Here is a 12,489-nt window from a genome sequence, read left to right as displayed (position 1 = left end):
GGGAATAAGTAAAATGACCTTGCACTACCATTTCTCATGCTTCCCTTACTTGTCATAGCTGAAATAAGAAATGCAACAGTTGGACGATTAATAGAGAGTCCATACTTGGGTCGTGATACAACTCACTGCTTTGGGAGAAGACAGACAGGAAAATGAAGACCGGGAAAAGCCAAGTGGGAAAGGTTCTGTCACGCTGTGCTCCTGGTCCTTCCTGCAAAACAAAAGTCTCCATTCTTTGATCTCCATCAGACCTCGGAAAATAAAGCCCAATCCTAAATTTTGTTTTCAAATAGGATATTCAAAATCAACTTGCTTCCATCCCCTGGGAGAGCTGCTCACCCACAGGACAACAGGGTACAATGTAGCACTGTGGAGAAACACAGGAAGGACCAAAACAATCTTGATTCTCCTGGTGGTGCTCTTCCCTCAGTCACCGACTCCATTCTCCTACATCCACTTTCTTGACGATTGTAACAAGCTTATGAGCCTAACTTTTGAAAGGTTTATTTTTAGTTTGTCAACTTCCACACTATGTTGATCTTTGTGATCTATAATATGAAAACCACAAAGCTTAAAAGTCTGAGAAGTAAAAGACAGGTTCCCAGAAAATATTTAAGTTAGGGGAAACAACCCTCAGTTCTCAAAGTACCTACTCAATGAGTATACCTGCTATGTAAAATTTGCACTGGGTTACTCTGAGTAGATTCACAATAAGTCAAATTAGTCATGTTATGCAGAAAGTATAAGAAAGTGAAGTGCCAAACAGGTGAGGTTTAGAAAGAAGACAAGTTGAGAAATCGAGTCATATTGGGATAACACTGTGCATATTTGGAAAGTGTTATTTTAAAATCTTCCATCCTGGACATGCCTCCTGGTGAATTTTCAACATGTTTTATGAACTATCATCCCACAAGCAGAAGAAGATGATAGATACTGAGTGATATTTACCAAACATTTGCCAAATGAAAGGAAAAAAAGATTAGATAAATAACTACAAGTCAATCATGTATTTTAGCCTCCAGCCCAGTTATGGAACAACCTCTAGGTACTAACTGCACTAGGTGTTTCACAGATATTATTTCCTTGAAGCCTCATCACAATCCTATGGAGATATATATTATGATCTCTATTTTACAGATGAGGAAAGTCAGGTTCTGAGAAATCAGATAACTTGTCTAAAATAACATAACCATTAAATGACAAAGCCCACCTGAAACCCAAAGCAAGTTTAAGGCACAGTAAAGCTCATTCTAGCATTATTGTTATCAGTGAAATATGGGCATGGACAAAATGCCCATCAATAAGGAAACCTAAACTGTACTACCTTGATGACACTTGCTGAATTGCATATTATGCAGCCTTCAAAATACTGCAATAGCCTGGAAAATGTCTGTGGTAGAAGGTTGAATGCAGGGGGAGGGATCAGGATAGCAAACTTCCAGGGTGTGGAGCGTAGTTTAGTTGTAGAGTGTGTGTTTAGCATGTGGGAGGCTCTGGGTTCAATCCCAAGCACCACCACCCTCAAATTTTAACATGCTCAAATGGTTAAAAATCTATTGAAAAGTGTGCATGATGAAAACCAGAAGGGAAAAATCCCCAACATTTTCTACATTTGGTCTCGTAATTTAAAATCCAGAAAGTTCTGAACCCAAATATCTGTGAAGTTTTTTTCATTATATTTAAAAACTACTTCTTTATTCTTGAATAGCCATTTGGCAAACTTAAAATAGTTAAAAACAGTAATTGAAAAACAAATCCATCAATGCATGACAATCAAATGGAATGTCTTATGCCACAAAAATGAAAAAAAAAAAAAAGTTTCATCATAATCAAGTTTCTGCCCTGTGTCACAGGAATCTCAAATACTTAAAAGCCATGTAATAGTTTCAATAGATGTAAGGAAGGCATTTGGACAAACTAATATCTAGTCTAATAAAATTTCCAAAGCTCAGATGAAACAGATACTTCTATAGTGAAGCTATAATGCTTAATACTCTGATGAAAGCAATAGTAGAAGCTAACCAGCAATTGTCATAAGCCAACTGGTTAGGTACACTATAGTCAAATAGATGTGAAGTTCCTGTGGCTTCCTGAAGAAGAGAAAGAAAGTAGCAAAATCAATGATGGTCAGAAGGAAAAAGAAACAAAACAGACAGCTCAGCAAGATCTTCTATTTCTTCTGCTGTCTGCAAGATGTTGCAGGTCTTGACATGTCCTTCTTACACAAAGATTAAAGTCTGGGGACGTTATGACACCGTGATGTATGTCTGGTATCTTTAAAAATTAAGAAATAAATGTCAACAATGAGGAGAAATTGAAATAGTCCATAATTACACTCTGGGATAATGTTCAACCCTATAGTTCATTCAGAGTGTATTTTAATGATGTTAAACATGCTAAACACGAAAAAGAAAGCATCAAGAATTTTAGGTGACCCTGATTTTTTAAATAAGAACAGAAAAAAACAATCTAAATCATGGTTGTTTCTATATGGTTGAATCAAAGATTACTTCTCCTTCTTTTAGATTATCTAAATTTTAGAGATTTCTTACAATAATAACAGATCATAAAATAAATTAAAGGTTAACATTATATAGAAGTATAACTGTTTGCATGGAGAACAATTTAAAAGAATGTAGAGAAGAAGAAAAATTAAATTAACCAGATATTAAAATGCAAAGCTTCGGGCTGTGGATGTGACTCAGTGGTAACGTGCTTGCCTAGCATGTGTGAGGCACTGGGTTCGATTCTCAGCATCACATAAAAATAAACAAAACAAAGGTCCATCAACAACAAATATATACATATATATATATATATATATATATATATATATGAATATAAAATTTTTTAAAATATGCAAAGTTTTAACAATGAATTTAATTAGTGCTGACCTGTAAAAAGCCAGATAGAAATCTACAGCAGGAAGGCAGGAAACCTGAAAGCAGATCGAATGACATATAAGACAATATATTGCACAGGGGGCCTTCTGGGTCCTCTACAAAATAGAACCAAGACAGGATTAGACAGACAGAAAATGTTCTAGAGGAAATGTCTCCAAGAGAGAAAATAGGTTGGAACTGGAAGAAGCTAAGAAGAGTCACCAGATTGTGTTAGTCAGCCATTTGTGTTAGTCAGCCTTTTCACAATGACAAACACTTGAGGTAATCAATGTAAGGGAAAAGATTTCATGTTTCAGTCCATGTTCTCTTGGGTATTGCTTTGGGCCTGTGACAACACAGTTCATCATGGTAGAAGCACATGGCAGAGGTCCCAATAGCCACCTCCAGGGCACACCCTCAGTGGCCTCACTGCCTTCCTCTGGATACCACCTCCCAGTTCCCAACAGAACCACAAGCTGTGAACAGATGGGCCTTCAACACATGGGCCTTTACACAGAATGGTCAAGATCCAAAGACACTCGAAGTCGATTCAAGACTCAATCAGACCTGACCCTAAATGAAGGAGAGAAAAGAAGTGAAGTTTGAACAGAAGCATCTTAGGCTACAATACAGTTCTTAGAGAAGTTCTGCAAGACCCCTTCCTCCCAGGAGCAGGCCAGCCTGGGCATATCTGCCTCCCGGAGTCTCTGGTTGGGGCAGCCTACAGGCAGCCTCAGAGCTTAAACACAGTCATGGAAGTTGGGGCACAGCAGCTTGAGCCCTTGATCAACTCTGCTCCTACATTGGGAGATCTGGGAGCACGATTCTCATGTCAGTCTCATTAACTCTCCATGGGACTGTGCTGCAGTCATTAATGACTTAGAGAAACACAATCATTTCATGTCCTGACTTCCCACTAGCCACCAAAATCTTTCCATTTAGGACCACAAGTTAAATATAAAGACTCAAGCCATGAAAATTAGCCATGAAGTAACCTATGGATTAATATCTGGAAGAATAGGACTCAGCTTAAAAAGAACCCACAAAGTTCATCCATATTGCAGTATTGCAGTATTATTAGTACTTTATTCTTTTTTGTTGTTGTTGTTGAATAATATTCCTTTGAATGGATATGCCATATTTTGTTCATTCTTTCATCTGTCAATGGACATTTGGGCAGTGAACCTTGCAAAGTGCTAATTGAAACAAGCCAGACACACACAAAAAAAACAAAACTCGTATCATACGATTCTGTTTATAAGAAATATCCAGAATAAATAAATCTAGAAGATAATTGGAGAGAATATGGGGAGTATCTGCTAACAGATACATGTTTTTTTTTTTGACATGGAAAAATATCTGCAAATATATTGGGGATGGTTGCAAAACCATATAAGTATATTTTGAAGATAGCTTTAAATAAAATTTATAAATACCCACAAAAGAAACAAATATATTTGACAACAAGAATGTGGAAACTTCTCTCATAAATCAAAAATTAACATTAAAAATTGAATTTCTAAGCATTTTTTTAGTTGTAGGTGTACACAATACCTTTATTTTATTTATTTTTATGTGCCTCATGCCTGCTAGGCAAGTGCTCCACCACTGAGCTACAAACCCAGCCCTGAAAATTGAATTTTAAAGCCAAGAAAAACACACATGACAAAATAATATTTTAAGATATTATGATTTAATAGATACCCATGAGAAAATATTTTGTTTTAGGTGGAGACATGAACAAGCAATTCACTAAGGAAGAAATACTTATAGAAAATAAGCATTCTCACTAACAAAAGAAATGCTAAATAAACTTATCTAAATTTTTGCCTACCAAATTGGTAAACTTTTAGTAGCAGTGATGGTGGTGGTATTTATTTATTTTCATAATAATGTAAAATGGTTATTGATAAAATGATTCTCTGGAACCTCTGTAGGGAATGTAAACTAGTCTAACCTTTCTTCAAAATAATTGACAGCCAGGTGTGGTGGTGCAGGCCTGTAAACTCCCAGCAGCTTGGGAGACTGAGGCAGGAGGATCTCAAGAGCAAAGCCAGCCTCAGCAACAGGGAGGCACTAAGCAACTCAGTAAGACCCTGTCTCTAAATAAAATACAGAATAGGGCTGGGGATGTGGCTCAGTGGTTGAGTGCCCCTGAGTTCATTCCCCAGTACCCCCAAAAAATTAAAAATTAAAATTAAATTAAAAAATATAAAGGGCTAGAGATGTAATTCAGCAAAGAACCCCTGTGTTTAATCCCAATACCAAAAAAAAAAAGAGACAAGTATTAAATTTTTTAAAAAATGTTCAATGCATACCTCCTAGTTCAGCAATCCCATACCCAACAAGCAATCCCTTAAAGAAATTAGATTTAGAGGTAAACATTTGTGCATAAAAATAATTACAGCCTTATTAATATTATTAAGAACCATCAGCAATGCATAGGACTAAAAAAGACCTAGAATAGGTATGTAATTCATGGTTTACTTATACAATTGAATTAATGGAGCCATTAAATTTTTGTAAACACATTTACAAAGAGTTTAATAACACAAAAAATAATTATGGCATAATGCGTTCCATTGAAAACAGAATATAAAATGTGACTATAGTATGTTCTCAGTCACCTAAATTGTGTGTTTACAATACACACAGAAAGAGATTTGCCAGACTTCGTTAATATTGGTTTTCCCTAGAACATGGAACTATAGGTGATTTTTATCTTATTCAAATTTTCTCTTTATTTCTGACATTTTCAATTAAGACATATTATTTTTATATTTGTAAATATACTTTCATATTCATAAAAACTAACCACCCTCATAAAAATTAATTGAAGTAAAAGCCCCCCCTTAATGTGTATGTGTATATATAAATATTCTTTGTGTTTACCCTGATTAACTTGGCATATGCACAGGTAGATAGATGAGTCAAATTTAAAGGTCTGGTCTCTGTTTAGGTTTAAACACTACTTCAGAAATCTTCAGAGTTCAGACTGAGATCATTATTAGTTTAATATGAACATGGAAGGTGCCATCAAGAGAAAATAATCAGTTCATCTTGAGCTACTTGTGTACACAGGAGGAAAATATTCACTGGTGATCGAATTAAGGAATTTTTAAAAATCAAATATTAAAACTATCATTGTATTTTGCAGTATATCCTTATAACTTTGTGGTTTCTCTAGGCAAGGGATGTCTATAAGAGATGGATATTTGGGCTGGGGATGTGGCTCAAGCGGTAGTGCGCTCGCCTGGCATGCGTGCGGCCCGGGTTCGATCCTCAGCACCACATACAAACAAAGCTGTTGTGTCCGCTGATAACTAAAAAATAAATATTAAAATTCTCTCTCTCTCTCTCTCTCTAAAAAAAAAAAAGAGATGGATATTTATAAGATTTCAAATTCTTTCTTTGAAGGGATTATAGCTAAAATTACTCATGATTCTCTCCTGACTAAAGGGAGTGGCAGCAACCTCAGACCTTCATATTTTCCCCCTAATTATAAGATTCCCATTCAAGGTAACTGGGGTCCAAAGTGTAAGCTGGGATGGAACCTGGGAGACTTAGACTGTCCTAAAAATGACGAAAAGCTGAACAGGCTGTAAGGTCGGTAGAACATCCGCCCTCCCAACCCAGCTCTGCAGCCTCTCATTGCTAGCTGCAGCAAACAGACAAATACATGGTCTTGGGTGGGAGATTTCTGAGCTCTTCAAGTGTGGAAAACCAAGCCAAGTCACTTAAAGAGCCACATGGAGATACAGGCTCTTTGGGTGTCTGGGAGTGCTATGGTACAGACGGAAGCGCTGATCACACCCGCTCCACGTAGAAACTTTTCCAAGCAAGTTCACTCCACCCTCCTAAGTCCTGACCTGTTTAATTACATGCCTGGTCCTCGCCTTTCTGAATCATTAAGATTCCTCCTTTCATTATGTTTGCTGGATCTCTTTACTTTCCTAGCAAAGTATTCAAGTGAGTTTATGCTCCTGTAAGTTAAAGTGTATCCCGTCTGTCATAGGGTCACAGGGAACAGACAAACTGGAAGAACCTGAAAAAAATGGATTAAAGCAAAGACCACAAAAAAGTAGCCAAAGCTATCAGCATGCATTTCCCAACTGTACCACATTCTTCCAAAGAACTCTTATGAGAATCTACAAATGAGTCACGGGGGAAATACTCCCAAAGTCTTTTCTTTTGTACACATTAGAGGTCATGTTCTGATTTGTCATTTAAAATGTGTTTTCTCCCACCACTGTCTCATAAAGTTGTGAGAATTCAAAACTCTGTGGATGTCTAACATCGAGCAATGACTAAATAAATATCGGTGTTCCTTCCCTCTGCCCAGCCCCTCCCCAACTGCGAAACGCTCTCTTTACATTTAAGAAAACTAGGACACAGAGAAGCATGCCTAAAAGACCTGGTAATGACAGCCTAACACCGAAGCCCAAGGCAGGGACTCAGAATAGTCAGCCAAGGGCACCCTTTCCAGGACCTGGCCTTGGCAGTTTCCATCCTGTGTAAGCTTTATGACTATGGTCGCTTGGTATTACAGCCTGTGTTTCTGATGTTCGCAAAAGAATATGTTCCTAATCACAAAGCAGCCTTGGTTGATGGGAGAGTTCCACCAAATAACTTCAGGCTATGTTTAAAGGACAGCCCCAAAATGTTCCCTAAGTCATAATTGCCACACTGAGACGACCTCAGGATGAATGGCTTTCAGTTCTTTGAATATGCCGTGTTCTCATCTTGAGGCATTTCTTTTACCTGCTCCTCCTTCCTTCATTCCAGGTTGCCACCTAAACCGCTCCAGCGAAACGGCCATTCCGCATTCTGGTCTTGCTACCATCTGAGTTCTCAGATGCCACTGGCTTTGTTCTAAGCCCTCCGTCCTCTACCCCCAGGCCAATGGGTATAGGATTATGGAGGATGAACCCTACCCTTTTCCATTCAGGGTTCTTTCTAGTGAGTAGACAAACCAATGTGGATATCCAACTCTAGAATGCATATACTGTGTGTGTGTGTGTGTGTGTGTGTGTTGTATTGAGATTCAGAAAGAAAAGCAATAGGTCAGATATATCCAGAAGCTTTCTTACACACACACACAAACACACACACACACACACACACGACAAATCTTCTCATCCCTGTCAAAATAGTTTATGACCTTGGTGTTAAATCATGGCCCAACTTGCTACACTTGAACCCCAGAAACCTATCCATGTGGTGTAGAAAAACAGGTAGACTCCAGGGGCTGAGGAGGCTCTGGCTCTGGGGGTGTGCTGAATGGGGGGGAATCAGCACAAACTCTGGCTGATTCCTCATTCAACACAGGCTGCCAAGTTCATCAAACTCTGACAACCTGGCAGCTGCAGGAAGGCACAGCCCTCGGCTGGATTCTTGATCTCATGAATTACATGACTCTTTGGACAGTCCTATAGTGAATGGAAGCAAAAGCAGATCTGCACAAGTCAGAGTCATCCTTCTCCCTGGTCTGAGAAGCAGGAACCATTGAGGGCTGGTCTACTGAACCTCAAACCACACCCAAGAGCTTCCCCCAAGGTGAAGCTAACTAGGCCACAGGTAGCTCCTCTTCAGACTATGTTGACTTTATTCTTCAGATTTTTATACAGTTCCTGTGACTTCAGAATCTGGTACCAAGACAATTAGGAGTGAAGAGAAGAGAAGACCAACGAGAATAGGACAGTAAGCTCTACTTTTCCTATTTCTCCTCTTATACTTAAATTGCAAACATTCCAGACAGTTCTTTCTGGTTTCTTCTATAATTTCATCTTCTCATATATAGTACACTTTCATTCACTAGCTTGACTCATTTTATTTCTGCTGTCTCTTCCTCCTCCTGTAGAGTAGATCCCCTTCCAATTTCCCCCGACCAATAGTTGTCCCTCCTCTGTGGTTCTGAGGGTAGCCCACATTTATCATATGCCCACCTCCCTTCCTCTTTGAAGACAAGCACTGTATATTTTTCATCAGTGTCTTGGTAATACTTGGTTTATAATAAGTGCTCAATAAATGCCAATGGACAAATGAAATAATTAAGACTAGTGGGGGGAAATCTTCCATTCAACTAACAGCAAAGCATTTAGAGGAGTCCCTAGGAATATAGTCTCATCAAAAATTCAGTATTCTAGATAATGTTTGTGTGTGTGCGCACACACACACACACACACACATACACACACAATATCTCCTCAGATAAAAGCAACTTCATTTTTTAATTCTGTTTCCATATAGTGAAAATTTCTTTGGTTAAAGAAAAAGAGTACATACAATGGCATATGCAATTTCATTTCCATCATTGTCCACTATTTGTTTTTCAATATACTCAGTGGTTTTAACCTTATGAATAAAATTATGCTCTATGTGCTGTCTATAAAAGCCATTCATTTCATTTCTATTTCAAACAACCTAAATTGCTCATCAGAAAGTTTTTGTATCCACAGATACACAGATACGCATAGTATCTAGAAAACCCATTCTCTGAAGTTATTGAATACTGAGATGTGTCTCTTCTTAAAATGACAACGTAGCTGACTCATTCTCAAGTTCAGGCTGCTTATTAACATGTAAGATCCTTGAACTTAATTGCTTCACCCTTTGGGCTCCACAGCACTCTGTGCACATCTCTTTTAAAGCATGTCTCTCTTTACATCACCAATAGTTTATGTGTCTGAATCTCTATAATAGCAAGGTTTATTTTTTATTTATGAGTGCAGTATTTAAAAGCACAGGTTCTGGAATTCAACGATCCACATTAGAATCCCGGCCTCTCCTCTCCCTAGCCACACGATTTGCACAAAGTGCTTGTTCAGGTGCCTATCTGTATAATGGAAGCAGTAATAGGGCCCACTCTATTGTCCTAAAGTCTGAGGAGGCTCACAGATAGTAGGTACTCATCCAATTTACTGAATCGGTCCATTTCCTCAATTATGTTTCCTCGTGAGTCCCATAGCCACATCAACCACCTACGGGATTGCAATCCAAGCTTGTATTTCCTAACTCCATATTGTCCACCCAACTGGGCTAGACTGGAGGAAACTTCCCAACAATACTGAAAGTTGAGCTTGGCTGAGGAAAGTACAGACTGTGTTATCACTCCTCAGTGTGACATTACTGGTGCTGTCCAAGGCAATGAGATGTTCTTGTGAATTTGGTAACTTAATGTCCCAAAGCCTCTTCCTTTAAGAAGGTCAGTATGAAGATATGTGCTCTGCCAAGTGCTTGGAACTGTTGCTGAAAAGAGAATGCCTGTTGTGCCTTGACCTGTTGTGCCATGCTCTGTGAGGGCCAAGACCATCAATTTTCCTATAGCTTCTCCACCTGGTGCTTCTGCTGCTGACACAGTACCCCTGACTGTTCCCATTTGGTTCCACAGGCTTGGCCTTCAGCCCTCTGACCCAGGGATTAGAAAAGGGCCTTTAGGACTAATAAAGTCTAGGCCTTAGGCACCTCACTGAATCCTCCAATAAAACAATGTCTGTGTAGCAGATATAAACTCAAATATAAATCACAATATCCAATACTTACGCTATTTAATGTGTTCCATTCATCCAAAATATTTGTTCACATTTTTACCTCTCTGAAATGGGAATGCTTCTTCCAATATCCTGGCACAGTACAATTGGCAATTTAATGGTGTATCTTATAGGCATGATATCTTAGATTCAATAAAAACTACTAAAATTACATCTTCAGTGCCTGGCATTATATCAACATGATATTTGGCATATGAAAACTTACAGACTTAGGTGAATTAGTGGTCCAAGATTCTACAGGCATTTTCTGAGTCTGAGAAAAGCTCTTTGGTGACTTAGCTTAGGCTGTGTTCTCAAAATCCTGCTATCTCTAATAAAATAAAAAATAAACATAAGAATAAAGAGTAACACAATAGATGAGTTCTTTGAAACCAGGAACCTTAATTTGAGAGAAGCTCTTTTCCTGGGTATCCTGGGTTTTTGTTTATGTGAGTCACTGGACAATGCTTATGTGAGTCATTGGACAATGACCTGGCATTGCCTTCCATTGGTTCCCCTAACAGCTGAGTAGAGAATATGGGAAGGAGGAGTTGGCCAGACCTAGCTATGTCCTCCGAAGATGTCTTCTACAATAGACTCACCACTTTCACACACTAGCACTACCTTCTCCACCCTGCATCAGCCTTGTCATCAAGTCCCCTGGTGATTCACAGCAGTATGTGAAAGGCCTGCCTTTTTTTGGCGGCAGTATTGGGACTACACCCTGCACCCTTCGTTCTCTTGCTGTTGCTACTGTGATCTTTCTTCCCGTTCCTTCTGGTGCAGTTAACTTCAGCTTCCTGTTCTCTCCCAGGAATGTTCCCTTCCCCTATCAGCTTCTGCTGTAAGAATCACGATGGGCCAGCCTCATGGACAGCACAACTCTCTGCATGGCTGACACCAGAAGGAGAAAGGGCTTTAGTAGAGCCCTTCAGATATATAAGGACCAGGGCCTCTTGATTTTTAGATTTTTTTTATGTTTTGCCTCAAGTATTTAATTTTATTTTTTTTTATTGGTTGTTCAAAACATTACAAAGCTCATGACATATCACTTTCATACATTTGATTCAAGTGGGTTATGAACTCCCATTTTTACCCCAAATACAAATTGCAGAATCACATCGGTTATACATCCACATTTTTACATAATGCCATATTAGTGACTGTTGTATTCTGCTACCTTTCCTATCCCCTACTATCCCCCCTCCCCTCGATTTTTAGATTTTTAAAATAAGGCTCAGAAGAGGGTGAGGGACTTAACCAGAGGGACACTGTCATTGGTGAAAGTGAAGAATAGAACTGTGGTCACTGCCTTCAGGCCTTTCTCCCTCTGGAAGTATAATCCTCCTTCAGTTTAGATTCTCTTCATTTGCAGCCTCAAGAATAGCTGATAGAGTACAATGCAGGCCAACCTCTTCATGATTTTTCTGGATTATAATAAGAGACTATGAGAAAGCATTGCACATTCCTATTATACCCATGCTTTGTAGGTACAGCCATGTGGTTGGAAACAGGAGCTTGAAGGTAACTTGCATCTGACTTGATTTAAGGTCAGGGAAGAATTGCTTGTCCACATCAAAGAGGGGAGGGTGTTTGGGCTGGGAACTACAGGGATCAAACCATGTATGTCACTCAGCCAAGCAATAGGTCCCTAGCCTTTGAGGCCTTCTCTGCCTGGGGGCTTTCCCCACCTGCATTCCTTCATCAACTATTCTTTACAGTAAAATTACATGACATTGACTTGGGGATGTACTTTCTCTTCCCTGTGCTGTTGAACATAATGACTACTTTCCCTCTTGGGCAAAAAATGTGCGCGCACGCGTGCACACACACACACACACACACACACACACTCATGCATGATCTGAAGAAGATTCAATAATTTTGTTTCAAAAGTAAGAAAGAATGCCTTTCTGCACACACTCATTGTCCTGACCATCCAGCATGGTGATCATCAAGGACCACTAGGCTCATCCCCAACCCCTTGCAATGACTGTGTGTAAAATCCAATCCTTTTTGAGAGAAGGTTCCCTGGAGTGGGTCATAGGTCCCTTCTCTGAAACTCTGATGCTCAGATC

This window comes from Marmota monax, unplaced genomic scaffold (genome assembly GCF_021218885.2).
Source record: "Marmota monax isolate L192 unplaced genomic scaffold, Marmota_monax_Labrador192_F-V1.1 WCK01_AAM20220418_F8-fsc00020, whole genome shotgun sequence".
Taxonomy (NCBI): domain Eukaryota; kingdom Metazoa; phylum Chordata; class Mammalia; order Rodentia; family Sciuridae; genus Marmota; species Marmota monax.
The sequence above is the reverse complement of the archived record's forward strand: the minus strand, read 5'-3'. Positions refer to the sequence as shown.